This window comes from Octodon degus, unplaced genomic scaffold (assembly GCF_000260255.1).
Source record: "Octodon degus isolate 3935 unplaced genomic scaffold, OctDeg1.0 scaffold00017, whole genome shotgun sequence".
NCBI lineage: Eukaryota > Metazoa > Chordata > Mammalia > Rodentia > Octodontidae > Octodon > Octodon degus.
This window is the reverse complement of record NW_004524593.1, coordinates 1707901-1719601: the sequence shown is the minus strand read 5'-3', so window position 1 is coordinate 1719601 and position 11701 is coordinate 1707901. Positions and strand designations below refer to the sequence as shown.

Below are 11701 nucleotides of genomic sequence, written 5' to 3'. Positions count from 1 at the left end.
TAATCAAAGAAGTACTAAGTGCTTCTAAAGAATACACTGATAAAAAAGAGCAGAATATAAAAATGATGGAACCCTTGAATAAGCAATTTAGGAAAGAAAAAGAATGTATGAAACAGGTTCAAAGTGATATACAGGAAATTAAAACCTCAATCACAACCTGGCAAAACCATCTGAGGGAAAGTGAAAATAGATTTTCTGACCTGAAAGACACCATTGCAGCTAGTGAAAAAGTAAGAAAAGATCTATTTAAAACAACTAGGATGCAGGAAAAAATAATTCAATACTTGCAACATGATGCAAAGATGAACAATGTGAGACTAATAGGCATCAATGAGAAGAAAGGAGTCAATACAAATGATGTAAAAAGAATATGGGCAGAAGTAATAGCAGAAAACTTCCCAAATATGGGACAACAATCTGACATTCACTAACCGAAGCATATAGAACTCAAAAGAACATCAACCCAATTAAAAACACACCCAGACATAATAATCAAGATCCCAGAAATTCAGCACAGGAATAGTATACTAAAAGCCACTAAAGAAAAGAAACTGATCACATTTAAAGGAAAACCCATCAGGATAACAGCACATTTCTCTTCACAAACCATCAAGTCAAGAAGAGCATGGAGCAAAGTACTTCAGGTCTTGCAAGAAAACAAATTCCAACCTAGATTGATATATCCTGCAAAACTCTCTTTCAAATATAATGGAGAAGTGAAACACTTCCATGACAAAGAACAACTAAAGAATTTCATAATGACAAAGCCTAGCCTACACAGACTACTAAATGATGTTCTAGAGAGGGAGCAAATTGATCACAGTCCCATGAATGAGAATGGAATGAATCCGCCAAATAGGGCAAACAATTAAACAGAGGAGAATAAGAGGTATACAATAGTCGTCTTTCAGTTATTCTTTTGTGTTCAGCAGCAAAATATTTCCATCAGCACACTCTACAAATGGACTTCTCTTCCACTCTATGGGTGATGATTCCACCTGAGTCTACCAGGTGGATCTCAAAGAATTAGCTGTAGCTCAGTTCCACAAGTGATACCTAGCCACCAGTAACTGTCATGGTCATTATGCATTGTCCACAACACACTAGAACTTTGTGCGCTATCCTATCCTCAAACTGTTAGAAGTGCTGGTCATTTATTTGCCATTCCAGTATTCATGTTATGTTTTACTCTTAGTACTTCTTTGCTATCATGAAAACTTTCTCTTAGTTCAATTGTTTTGAAACATTTAATTTTTAATTAATTAGTATTTAATGTTCTGAATATTGCTTAATCTTAATTTTTGTTCTAATATTTATACTATATCTTTGACTTACTATTTATTTAAAAGGCATTGTATATCTTCTAGTATTAGAAACTTTAAGAAGTATATTTCCATTTTCTGTTGACTTTATATTACTTCTTCCCTGTCTTTTATACACACATACACACACATATATGGAAAAAAAAATATGTGTATAACCCAACATAAGATTGGTACTGTTTCATAGAAATCTGCAATGACCTTTAAATAAGGGTTCATCTAATATATCTTTTATTTTTTTTAATTATTTATTTAATATATTTATTTATTGTGTGTGTGTGTGGCCAGCTCAGCCCACCAGGGGGCGGGGCTGGCTGGCATGTGGTGCTGGGGGATCGAACCGCAGTCCCTGTGCTTTGCCAAGCTTGTTTCAAGTAGGTGCTTTAGACCACTGAGCCATCTCTCCAGCCCCCTAATATATCTTTTATATAGTCCTGCATAACTATCATATTGAGAGCTCTCTATTGTTCATCCTGGAGCATACTGGAACTTCTCTTGCCTTTTGAATTATGCTCTTTGCTATTTCCTATATGCTACTTCTGGAGGTATTAAAATATTTCAAGTTTGTATAACTAGAAAATCTTACTTTTAGTTTTCAAAGGTATGTTTGCTAAGTATAAAATTCAAAGAGAACAGATCTTTTTTTTCAGTCCTTTATTTAATCTAGTTTCTTACACCCTTGGTCTTTTTTTTTCTTTCTAATATGGAATAAGATGCTATTTAATTTTGTTCTTCCATAGCTAATATTTTTATGTATATGCTTTAATGATTTCTTTACAAGAAGTTTTGGACAATTTCATTTTTGTGCATCTTGGTATGATTTTATTTAAATGTCTTTGCAAAAGGTTCATTTTTCTTGGAAATGTGGTATTATAAGTTGAACTAAATTCAGAAATTTTAAATCTTAAAAAAAAATGCTTGAAACTATTATTTGAAGCAAGGTACAATTCCCCTATGATGAATGCTATCACTATGTATATATAAAATGTACCAATAAAGGGCTGGAGAGATGGCTCAGTGGTCTAAGGCATCTACTTGGAACAAGCTTGGCAAAGCACAGGGACCGCGGTTCAATCCCCCAGCACCACATGCCAGCCAGCCGCGCCCCCTGGTGGGCTGAGCTGGCCACACACACACACACACACACACACACACACACACACAATAAATGTTAAAATTAAAAAAAAATGTACCAATAAAAAAAATTGAAGGAAAAAAAAAAAAAAAAAAAAAGAACAATTTACATTATACCTGTTAATTCTGTAATATTCTCTTTTTTAAAAAATGTATTTGGCTGTTGTAGGGTGTCACTACGTACCTCGGGCTCACAGCAATGCTCGTACTTTCAGCCTCCCCAGCGCTATTACAGGTGTGTGCCACTATGCCCAGATTCTAGCCAGCTCAGCCTGCCCTCAGGGAAGGGCTGGCACAGCATGTGGTGCCAGGGACTGAACCGCAGTCCCAGCACTTCCCTAAGCAGAAGCCTTAGTTCACTGAGCTATCTCACCAGCCATTCCATCTTGTCTTATTTGGGAGTTACTCTCTTTGTGAACAAAAATTTCTCGTTTTCTCATTGTCTAAAGTGAGGAGAGAGCTGATTTTGTCAATGAAAATGAAAGATCATGCCTTTTGAGCTCCTTTCATGTCAAGATTATGAACATCAAAGTATAGTCTTTTGCCTCATTTTTTCTTTCTGTGGGGTGGAGTAAGGGAGAAGCATATTACCATTTGTGTTTCAACCTCATTTTAAAGTTTAAAATGACTTTTCTGCCCATGTAGAGGCCTGTGAATTCTGTGAATAGACAAATCCGCTTTCATTAGCATTATGGAACCATAGAACACTTACAACTCAATTTGCCCCTTCAGTTCTTTTTATGCACGATCCACCGCTGTCTTACAAGTCGGCCCTTCCTACTGAAGCAGATACAGTACGCACGAATTCTTTTAAAAATTCTGTTTTAATCAATGCTTTAAGCAATGCCATTCAATTGTCCAATTTCATCATTTCTTTCCATTTCTTTCATACCATCCAAACCCTTTATACACATCCTCATGGTATGTTAAGTATAAATGAGAAATAAAATTTAACGTTCTGACATTGTGACACTTCAGTCTGTTGAGAACAGTCTAGTCCTGACATGCAGCATTATTCTTTTCTTAAAAATATTTTAAAGACTTAATTTTCATTGTTTTTGAATGTCACAGTTAAATGCATTGCACTTGTGTCTGAATTAGATTAAGTGAATCCCCTCTAAGAGTGTTTATTTACATTAATATAGACATAAGTCTATACTACACAAGGACAGCATGTGAGAGTTTATAAAGGCATTTAAATTAAGCTTCCAAGATGAATCTACAACAGACTTTAAAATAAATGACACTGATAAACCTAATAGTTTCCTTTTGTCCCTGACCTTTTATTCGGTATGTAGTTGTTCAGAAGTTAGTAGAAATATATGTAAATATAAGAAAAAATGAACACAAAACCACAATCTATCAATAAGGGGTCCTGTTCCTTGCCCTATCCCCAGTCTGTAAAGTATCGAATCAGTTATTCTAATTGTGCTTGTAATATAGACAAGATAAACTCTGGGACTCATTTTACTTCTTTCCAGAAATGTAGGGAAAAGTTTGTCACTAGCACTTAATTTTCTGAGCACCATGGGCCAGCTGGCCAAGAACTGTGTATGGAATGCATCATTTAATATGCACAGTTATCCAGTAAGAAAGGAGCTATTTTCAAAGCCAAAACATGGTCTTAGGAAGACTTATTTAAATTTATGCACACAGCTAAGAATAGCAAAACCAGAAATCAACTTGTGAAGGCTGATAATATCAATGCTGGTTGGTATCATAATGACCTAGTAAGCTTGCCACATGTCTAAGAGCCCCATTCTACATTTACCAAATCAAAACGGCAGGAGAAAAAAGTCTTAGGTATATACAGGAGAGCCTCAACTCTCATATAATATATAGAGGCACATTCCAAATCTCGTATACCTACACTTCTAAAAGACCTATGTAAAGTTTGACCTGTTATATATCTCACCATGTGATTTCAAGTCATATCACTAGTGGAAAGGGCTTTACCACAGAATCAGGAAATACAGAAAATCTTCCATAGACAGTATATAGGGCTTTGAGAGGTCAAACATCCCACCCCCATCTCCTAATCTGAAATCCAGTCTCCTGGATTTCATCACAAGGGAACACTTCCAAGATCTTCTCATTAAATTTTTCCTTTCAGACCCCATTAGGTGTCTTTGCTTAGAATGACACCATTATTTAGCATTGGTCCTTTCTAATCCTAAATCATGAAAAATAATAAAATAGTATAGTTACAACGGATTACATAAATTGTGTTTTGAATTGATTTTTTTGGGGGAAAAATCACTTTCTTATGCAACCAATTTTTAGTGAAAACAATTAATGGAAGCTACCTCTAATTAGCCCTTTCATATCTTAAATATTGATTGACCTTTACCACTAACTCTGGTGTAGTTTCACTGATGCAGCCCTTTAGAAAAAACAACAACAAACTATTTCTATATTCTATCTCCTGCCTACGGGTTCCTTAAGCAAGCAAAAAATACACTTGGTCCACAAGCTTAATTCTTTCCACGATTCTGGTCACAAACCAAATTGGACAAAAATACCAATCAAACTCAATGGCTAGGTTTGGTGTTGACCTTACAGGGAAATTTCATTTGGTTCTCATCCAATTCAGTATGTGACCAGCATTGTGGAAAAAATTAAGTTTTTGAACTAAAGTACCACTGTAGTGCCTGTTCTCAAAAACCCCAATACATCAAAAAGAGAAAAATGGATACAGAAATAACTTCATTTGATTGCTCACTGTTTTGGCAATCCAATGTACTAAATAAGTAGAGATAATAAAAATGGCAAGGAATACAGTACCGAGAGTGACAGTTTTAAAAGTTGTATGGAGGGGAACGATCAGACTTAGCCAGGCTGTCCTAAGTCAGACAGAGACCTCCATGTTTATGTAGGATTGCTGCAATCTGTAGACAAAGGCAATTTTTCATTTGTCCACATGGGTGGTTCCCGCAGCTTCCATTTTTTTATTTACTTTGCTATTAAAACAACTTTCATATTCAATCTCCTATGTTCTAATTTCCTAACTGCATTCAATTGTCATTTAAATGTACCAATGCATTAAAATAAGCTGAATAACAAAGTCAGGGTTCAGACACTAGGAAAAAAAAACAATTAAAAGAATACATTTAGCATACAAATTCAAGGGATTTTTAGTCAGGAAGGATTGTAAAAAACATGCACAAGGAAGAAAAGTGTACAAAAACATACACTCTCACACCTTCCTTCATGCCAGTGTTCCCAAGGTGCCTCACCAAGCCACTCTAATGGCTGAATTACCCTTTCTGTGCACCATTCACAGCATCGCCAGACACCTTCAACTTCCACCACATGTCACAATCCCTTGTCCTGGAACAAGAAGCTGAACAGAGGTGAAGAACAATGTGCTTATAATGACATATGAGACGTGAAAAAGGACTCTAAAGAACATTAAGAGCCTCTGAGTGCTTCCAAGGATGCTAGACAAGTTGGGTTTCTAAAATTCTGTATTTTTCTTTCTTTTTTTTTTTTTTTAAAGAAATATCAAGGAACACAGTAGGAAAACAATGAAATTAAGATATAGTGACTTGGTTCTATATTTTGGCTTCGCTACAGAACTGCTTACTCCTTTTAGAGAACTGCTTTAACTACAAGACAGATAATCTTATGTATTTGATAAACTCTATGACAATTCAAATAAGACAGAGTAAGGCACTGGTGAGGTTTAGGATATACTACTCCAAAATACACTACATTGACTTTTGAAGAAACAGCAGAAGCCGAAGATCTGATTTTTTCCTGTTCTCTGAAACAGACCATAAAAGCATTCACTGGCCTTCCTGGGAGCAGGTCAGAAAACCTTCATTCGAGAAGTGCCCACCCATAACCCCAAGGAAAGGAATTTCCCCATTTCTAAAGATACAAGTATACAGAGAAGAATCTGAACAAATACACCGTAGCGTGGTCACTTTACCTCCTATTCTGAAATTACTGTATACTTCTCTATGCCTAATCAAACCTAAGCATAAAAAATCCAAATACCTGGATTTGGATTTCTGCAGCCTCCTTCTGTACTACATGAAACTTGTATTAAATAAATCTATAGGCTTTTCTCTCATTAGTCTCTTTTGTTATATGGGTTTCAGACATGAATATAACAATAGGTAGATACTTCCCTATAGTGTCTTTACCAAAATGTAATTGGCAAGTTGCAGATGCACCCAACAAATCAAAAGCAGTTGTTCTTACTAAATACATTATAACCTAAATTTCTTCATCTTGAGCATTTTATTATTAGTCTTACTACTCAAGTCAAAATATTCATGATCTTATGAAAGTGAATAGAAATACAAAGTGGGTGTTTCAGGTTAAGTAGACTTAAAATTTATCTTAATCTTCACTCTTGAAAAGCAAAGAAGTTCTTAAGCTGGTTGTTGCTGGTGTTTGTTATTTTGCTCTCAAATGGAAGTAATGTCATGGGGCAACACTCCTGAAGTGTAACAAACAAGAGTAACTGAATAGAGCTGGTTAAGTGCATTTCACAGGTGTATCAGTACCGGAAAGAAATCATAAACTAAGGAAATAAATGGCTAGGAGTGGGACAAAAGAAAAACTAGGGGCTAGGTGTTGCAAAGATGATATAGGTTATATAGTCACAAGGGAGAGGACTAGGCAATACAGTTCTCTATATTCTGAATGACAACATGAACAGAGGTTTAGAAGCTGGAATTGCGTGGAACAGTGAAACTATTTTTTCATGGAGGAAAATAATCTGTGGTAGAAAACTGAAATGAGGTTGGACAAGTAGCATTATGTCAGACTGCTGAAAACTCCCAATGTATGTTATACTTCAGTTATGATGACTAACTGCAAACAACATAATAGCAAGGGACAGAAGAAGCAGAGAGAGAGACAGCACGAAACACATCTGTGATTATATGTATAAAGGTTGACTTTTTAATCAATTACTACACTTTGAAACTTGAGCTACGGTTTAATAGTAGTTTTCTATTCCAATTTTTCACTGTCTCAAAAGTAAAGAAATAAAAAGATCTGGGAATGTAGTTCAGTGTGAAGGCCCTTAGTTCAATTCTAAGGACTAGTAAAAAACAAATTAAAAACAAAAATTTTCCCACAACCCAGCATATCTTATAGAAGCTACTAAAGAGCCAAGACAAAAATCTTTAAAAGAAGCAGAAAGGGGGAAAGGTGGAGTATTCATTATGTACCGAAAAATAAGGATAGAAATTATAGCAGTGCCCACAGAAACCATGCAATCAGTAAGAACATAGTGCAACAACATTTATTTATTTATTTATTTATTTATTTATTTATTTATTGGCAGAACCGGGGATTGAACTCAGGCCCTTGCGCTTGCCAGGCAAGCACTTATTCTACTGAGCTAGGTCCACAGCCCCAGTGCAACAACTTTAAAACACTAAGAAAAAAATCCAAACCAAAAAATACCAAAAGCTGAATCCTCATAGTGTAAAACTTAGCAAAAATAGCTTTCAAAAATGTAGGAGAAATAAAGATGTTCTCAGAAAAACTAAAACATGGGGCTGGTGAGATGGCTCAGTGGTCTAAAGCACCTACTTAGAACAAGCTAAGCAAAAGCACAGGGACCGCGGTTCAATAAATATAAAAAAGAAAAAGAAAAAGAAAAACTAAAACAGATAACTCATTGTCAGCTGATTTATTCTGTAAGAAATGCTAGCTATTTATAAGCAGGAACGTGATATGAGGCATAAATTATGTAAATGAGCACTGGACATTTAAAAAGTAAAGATAAGGGCCTTCGGCATAGCTCAGTGGACTAAGCGCTTGCTTAGGTTAGCACAGGGGCCAGGGTTTGATACCAGCATGCTGTGCCAGCTCTGCCCCAGGGCGCAATGAGATGGCCATGGAGTCCGGGTGTGGTGCTGCATGCCTGTAATCCCAGCACAAGAGAGGCAGAAATCAGGAGAATCAGTGAGTCTGAGCTGTGTAAAGACACCCTGCACACACACACACACACACACACACACACACACACACACTTCCAAAAGAAAATTAAATAAACAAAAGTAAAGATAAAATAACATTTTTTATTTTTAGTTGCTCTAAAAGGTGAATATTTAAAACAAAATGAGTAACGTCTGTGCTAATATACAGACAAAAGCAAAATATATAACAAAAGTAGCATAAAGGATAGCCTGAAGGAATTAGGAAATAATGAAGTAACCTTATTACACTATTCTTTTTTTTTTTTAACTTTATTTATTTATTTATGTATGTATTTTTTGTGTGTGGCCAGCTCAGCCCACCAGGGGGCAGGGCTGGCTGGCATGTGGTGCTGGGGGATTGAACCGTGGTCCCTGTGCTTTGCTTGGCTTAGTTTGTTCTAAGTAGGTGCTTTAGACCACTGAGCCATCTCACCAGCCCTATTACACTATTCTTAAAGCAGTATAGTATTTCAAAACAGGTTGAAAAGGTATACTATAAACCTCAGGATAATCACTAAAAAACTGAAAGGTAGAAATAAATTGATACAAATGCTTTTGGTAAAATCATAATGTTCATTTTAACCCAGAGATAATAGAAAAGCAGAAAAAAATGGTAGTATGAAGGTGATCTATTTTAACCCAACAACGTTAATGATACATTAATAAGACAGATATTATCAGATTAGTTAAAACAAGAAGACCTAGCTATATGTTGTCTATCAAATACTCACTAAAAAGATAAATATAAAAACATTAAAAGTAAAAGCATAGAGAAATATGTACATGAGCACTAAGCAAAAGGAAGATGATACTGATGTTGGAGAAAAAAGACTTCAAGGAATCTCAGCAAAGACTAAAAAGAAATATTACCTACTATAAAGAGACCACCAAGGTGATAAGACAATCTTAAATACACATACCCTTAAAAATCAAATATTGAAAAACAAAAAGTAAAAATGGACAGATTTCAAAGAAGAAATATGAAAGCTCTATAATTACAGTTGGGTATTTCAATACTCCAGGGAGAAAACAGTAAATGCACATTTTTTCCTGGATGTTATATATAACAACAGTCAGAACAGGTAGAAGGAAGACAGGAATATTGGAGTAGATATTCTATATTTTACAGGAATTATATTAGCATTAATTGGTATACATTGTGATAAACAAAAATTATACTAAAATCTCTTCAACAACCACCAACAAAATAAAAACAAAAAGTAAAAAGTCAAACTAAACAAAATACAAACAAAGGATTCAAGAGTACACTGAAAAAACAGAAAGAACAGGGCACATATGGAAAGCAAAAAAGCAAAATAGCAAACAAAATGAAGCTATAACAATGCTTCATTAAATGGGAGTGGTTTAAATACCTTAATAAAAAGGATTATCATACTGAATTTAAAAAAAAGATACACCTATATTTCAAATCTAAGATATATTTTATATTTAAAGACATAAACAAGTTGAAATTCAAAAGGAAGAAAATATAGAAGTAGTATTCATTAAAAAACTGCAATAGCTATATTATTATCAGACAAAATAGATTTCATTATTAAAATTCTGATCAAAGGGCTGGCAAGATAGCTCAGTGGACTAAGCAACTGCTTAGTCAAGTACAGGGACCAGGATTCGGTCCCCAGCACCACATGCCTCACTAGCCCTGAGTCCAAGCTACATAGTAAGATCCTGTTCCAAATACATAAAAATAAATAAGTAAATAAAATCTGATCGAGAACAAAAAGGAACATTTCATAATGACAAAAGTCAATAAACATCAAACTTTCACAATGATAAACATATAAATGTTTCAAATAACATAAATACATAAAGAACTAAAAGAACTGAATCAAATAATTAATAGCTTGAGATTTCAATACTCACACCATTAATTATTAATAGAACATCTAGTCAGAAAACTAGCAATAATACATAAAAATCATAGTCAATCTATTTGACCTGATATTTACAGAATATAATGAACAAAAGTATATTCTTAACCATTCACTAACTGAAGCTCATTTATACAGTTTCTAGTTAGGGATTATGAATAAAGCTGATACAAACATTAAAAACAACAGCAAACTTTTCTCAAGCGCATTTGAAACATTCACCAAGCTAACCGATGTGTAGAACTTTGAAATACTTATTAAACCTAAGAGAAGAAACGGCATACAATGTACTTCCCAGATCACAACAAAATGAAACAAACAAAAAAATCAACAAAATAAATATGTATGAAGAGTGACCAAATTCATACATTAAACAATACATGCTGAAATACACCAAAGATTAAATAGATCTCAAGGGAAAATTATTTTAAAAATTATGAACTAGATGAACATTAAAAATTAAAGGCCAATTTATGTTTTAAGCACATGATCCTTAATTGGATTTTTTGAGTGTTAAAGACAGTGAGATTGGGCCTGGGAGATAGCTCAGTAGAGTATATGCCTGGCTAGCCCAGGGTCCTGAGTTCAATCCCCGGCATAAATAAATAAATAAATAAATAGTGATAACAATCAGAGGAATATGAAAAAGTCTGCAAGATTCCTTTTGTTTGTTAACTTTTCACTTTGAATGCTAGATTGAAGATGGCTAAAATTTCTTATTGTACGAATGTTAGAGATTTTTCTCTCAAAAGTAGTCACAACAAATGAACCTAGTCTGAATAGCAATAATATTCACTGTTTTTACATGAAAAGTTAAACCTCTAGAATATCTGAAACATTTTCAAAGAGAAAAAGAATGGAGGAGGAGGAAATATGATTGGATGCCTACAGGTTCTGAAAATTTAAGTACATACATATATATATACACATAGTTACAGAATGGAAACAATTTTTCCCTAGAAAAACGTGAGCTGATTTACATGAGGTGAGCCATGCTATTTATGAAGACAGCTGCTCTAAGCAAAACATCAAATAAAAATGCACATACTGAATAGTGACTGTAAGAAGAGGGACCTCTTACTAAGATAACAGGTCAAATTAGTAATATCATCATTGTCATTTTGGACATCAAATTTAAACAGTAAATCTAGTCACTAGAAATTTGCCAACCCTCATAAAAAGAGAACAACTACAAACAAAACTTATTGGACAGAATTCCTTGTCAGGAGGAATATTCTACTCTACCAACATCTTTGATGGGGAAAATTGGGGATTTCAGGTCAGGTCATATAATTTATACAGATAAACTAGGACAAATAAGAAGCAAAAATTATCTTATTATCCTAGATACTACATTTGACTAAGTTTGGAATATCTGAGGAACAAAATACAAAAAAAAAAAAAAAAA

General features: G+C 34.4%; 1 protein-coding gene and 1 non-coding gene across 6 annotated transcripts in view; both read right to left on the bottom strand.

The window, feature by feature from the left end:
* Cop1 (COP1, E3 ubiquitin ligase) overlaps positions 1 to 11701 on the bottom strand; it is a 212767-nt gene that overhangs the window by 11352 nt on the left and 189714 nt on the right. The window lies entirely within an intron of this gene.
* On the bottom strand, positions 5261 to 5401 carry LOC111815546. Its single transcript, XR_002820229.1, has one exon.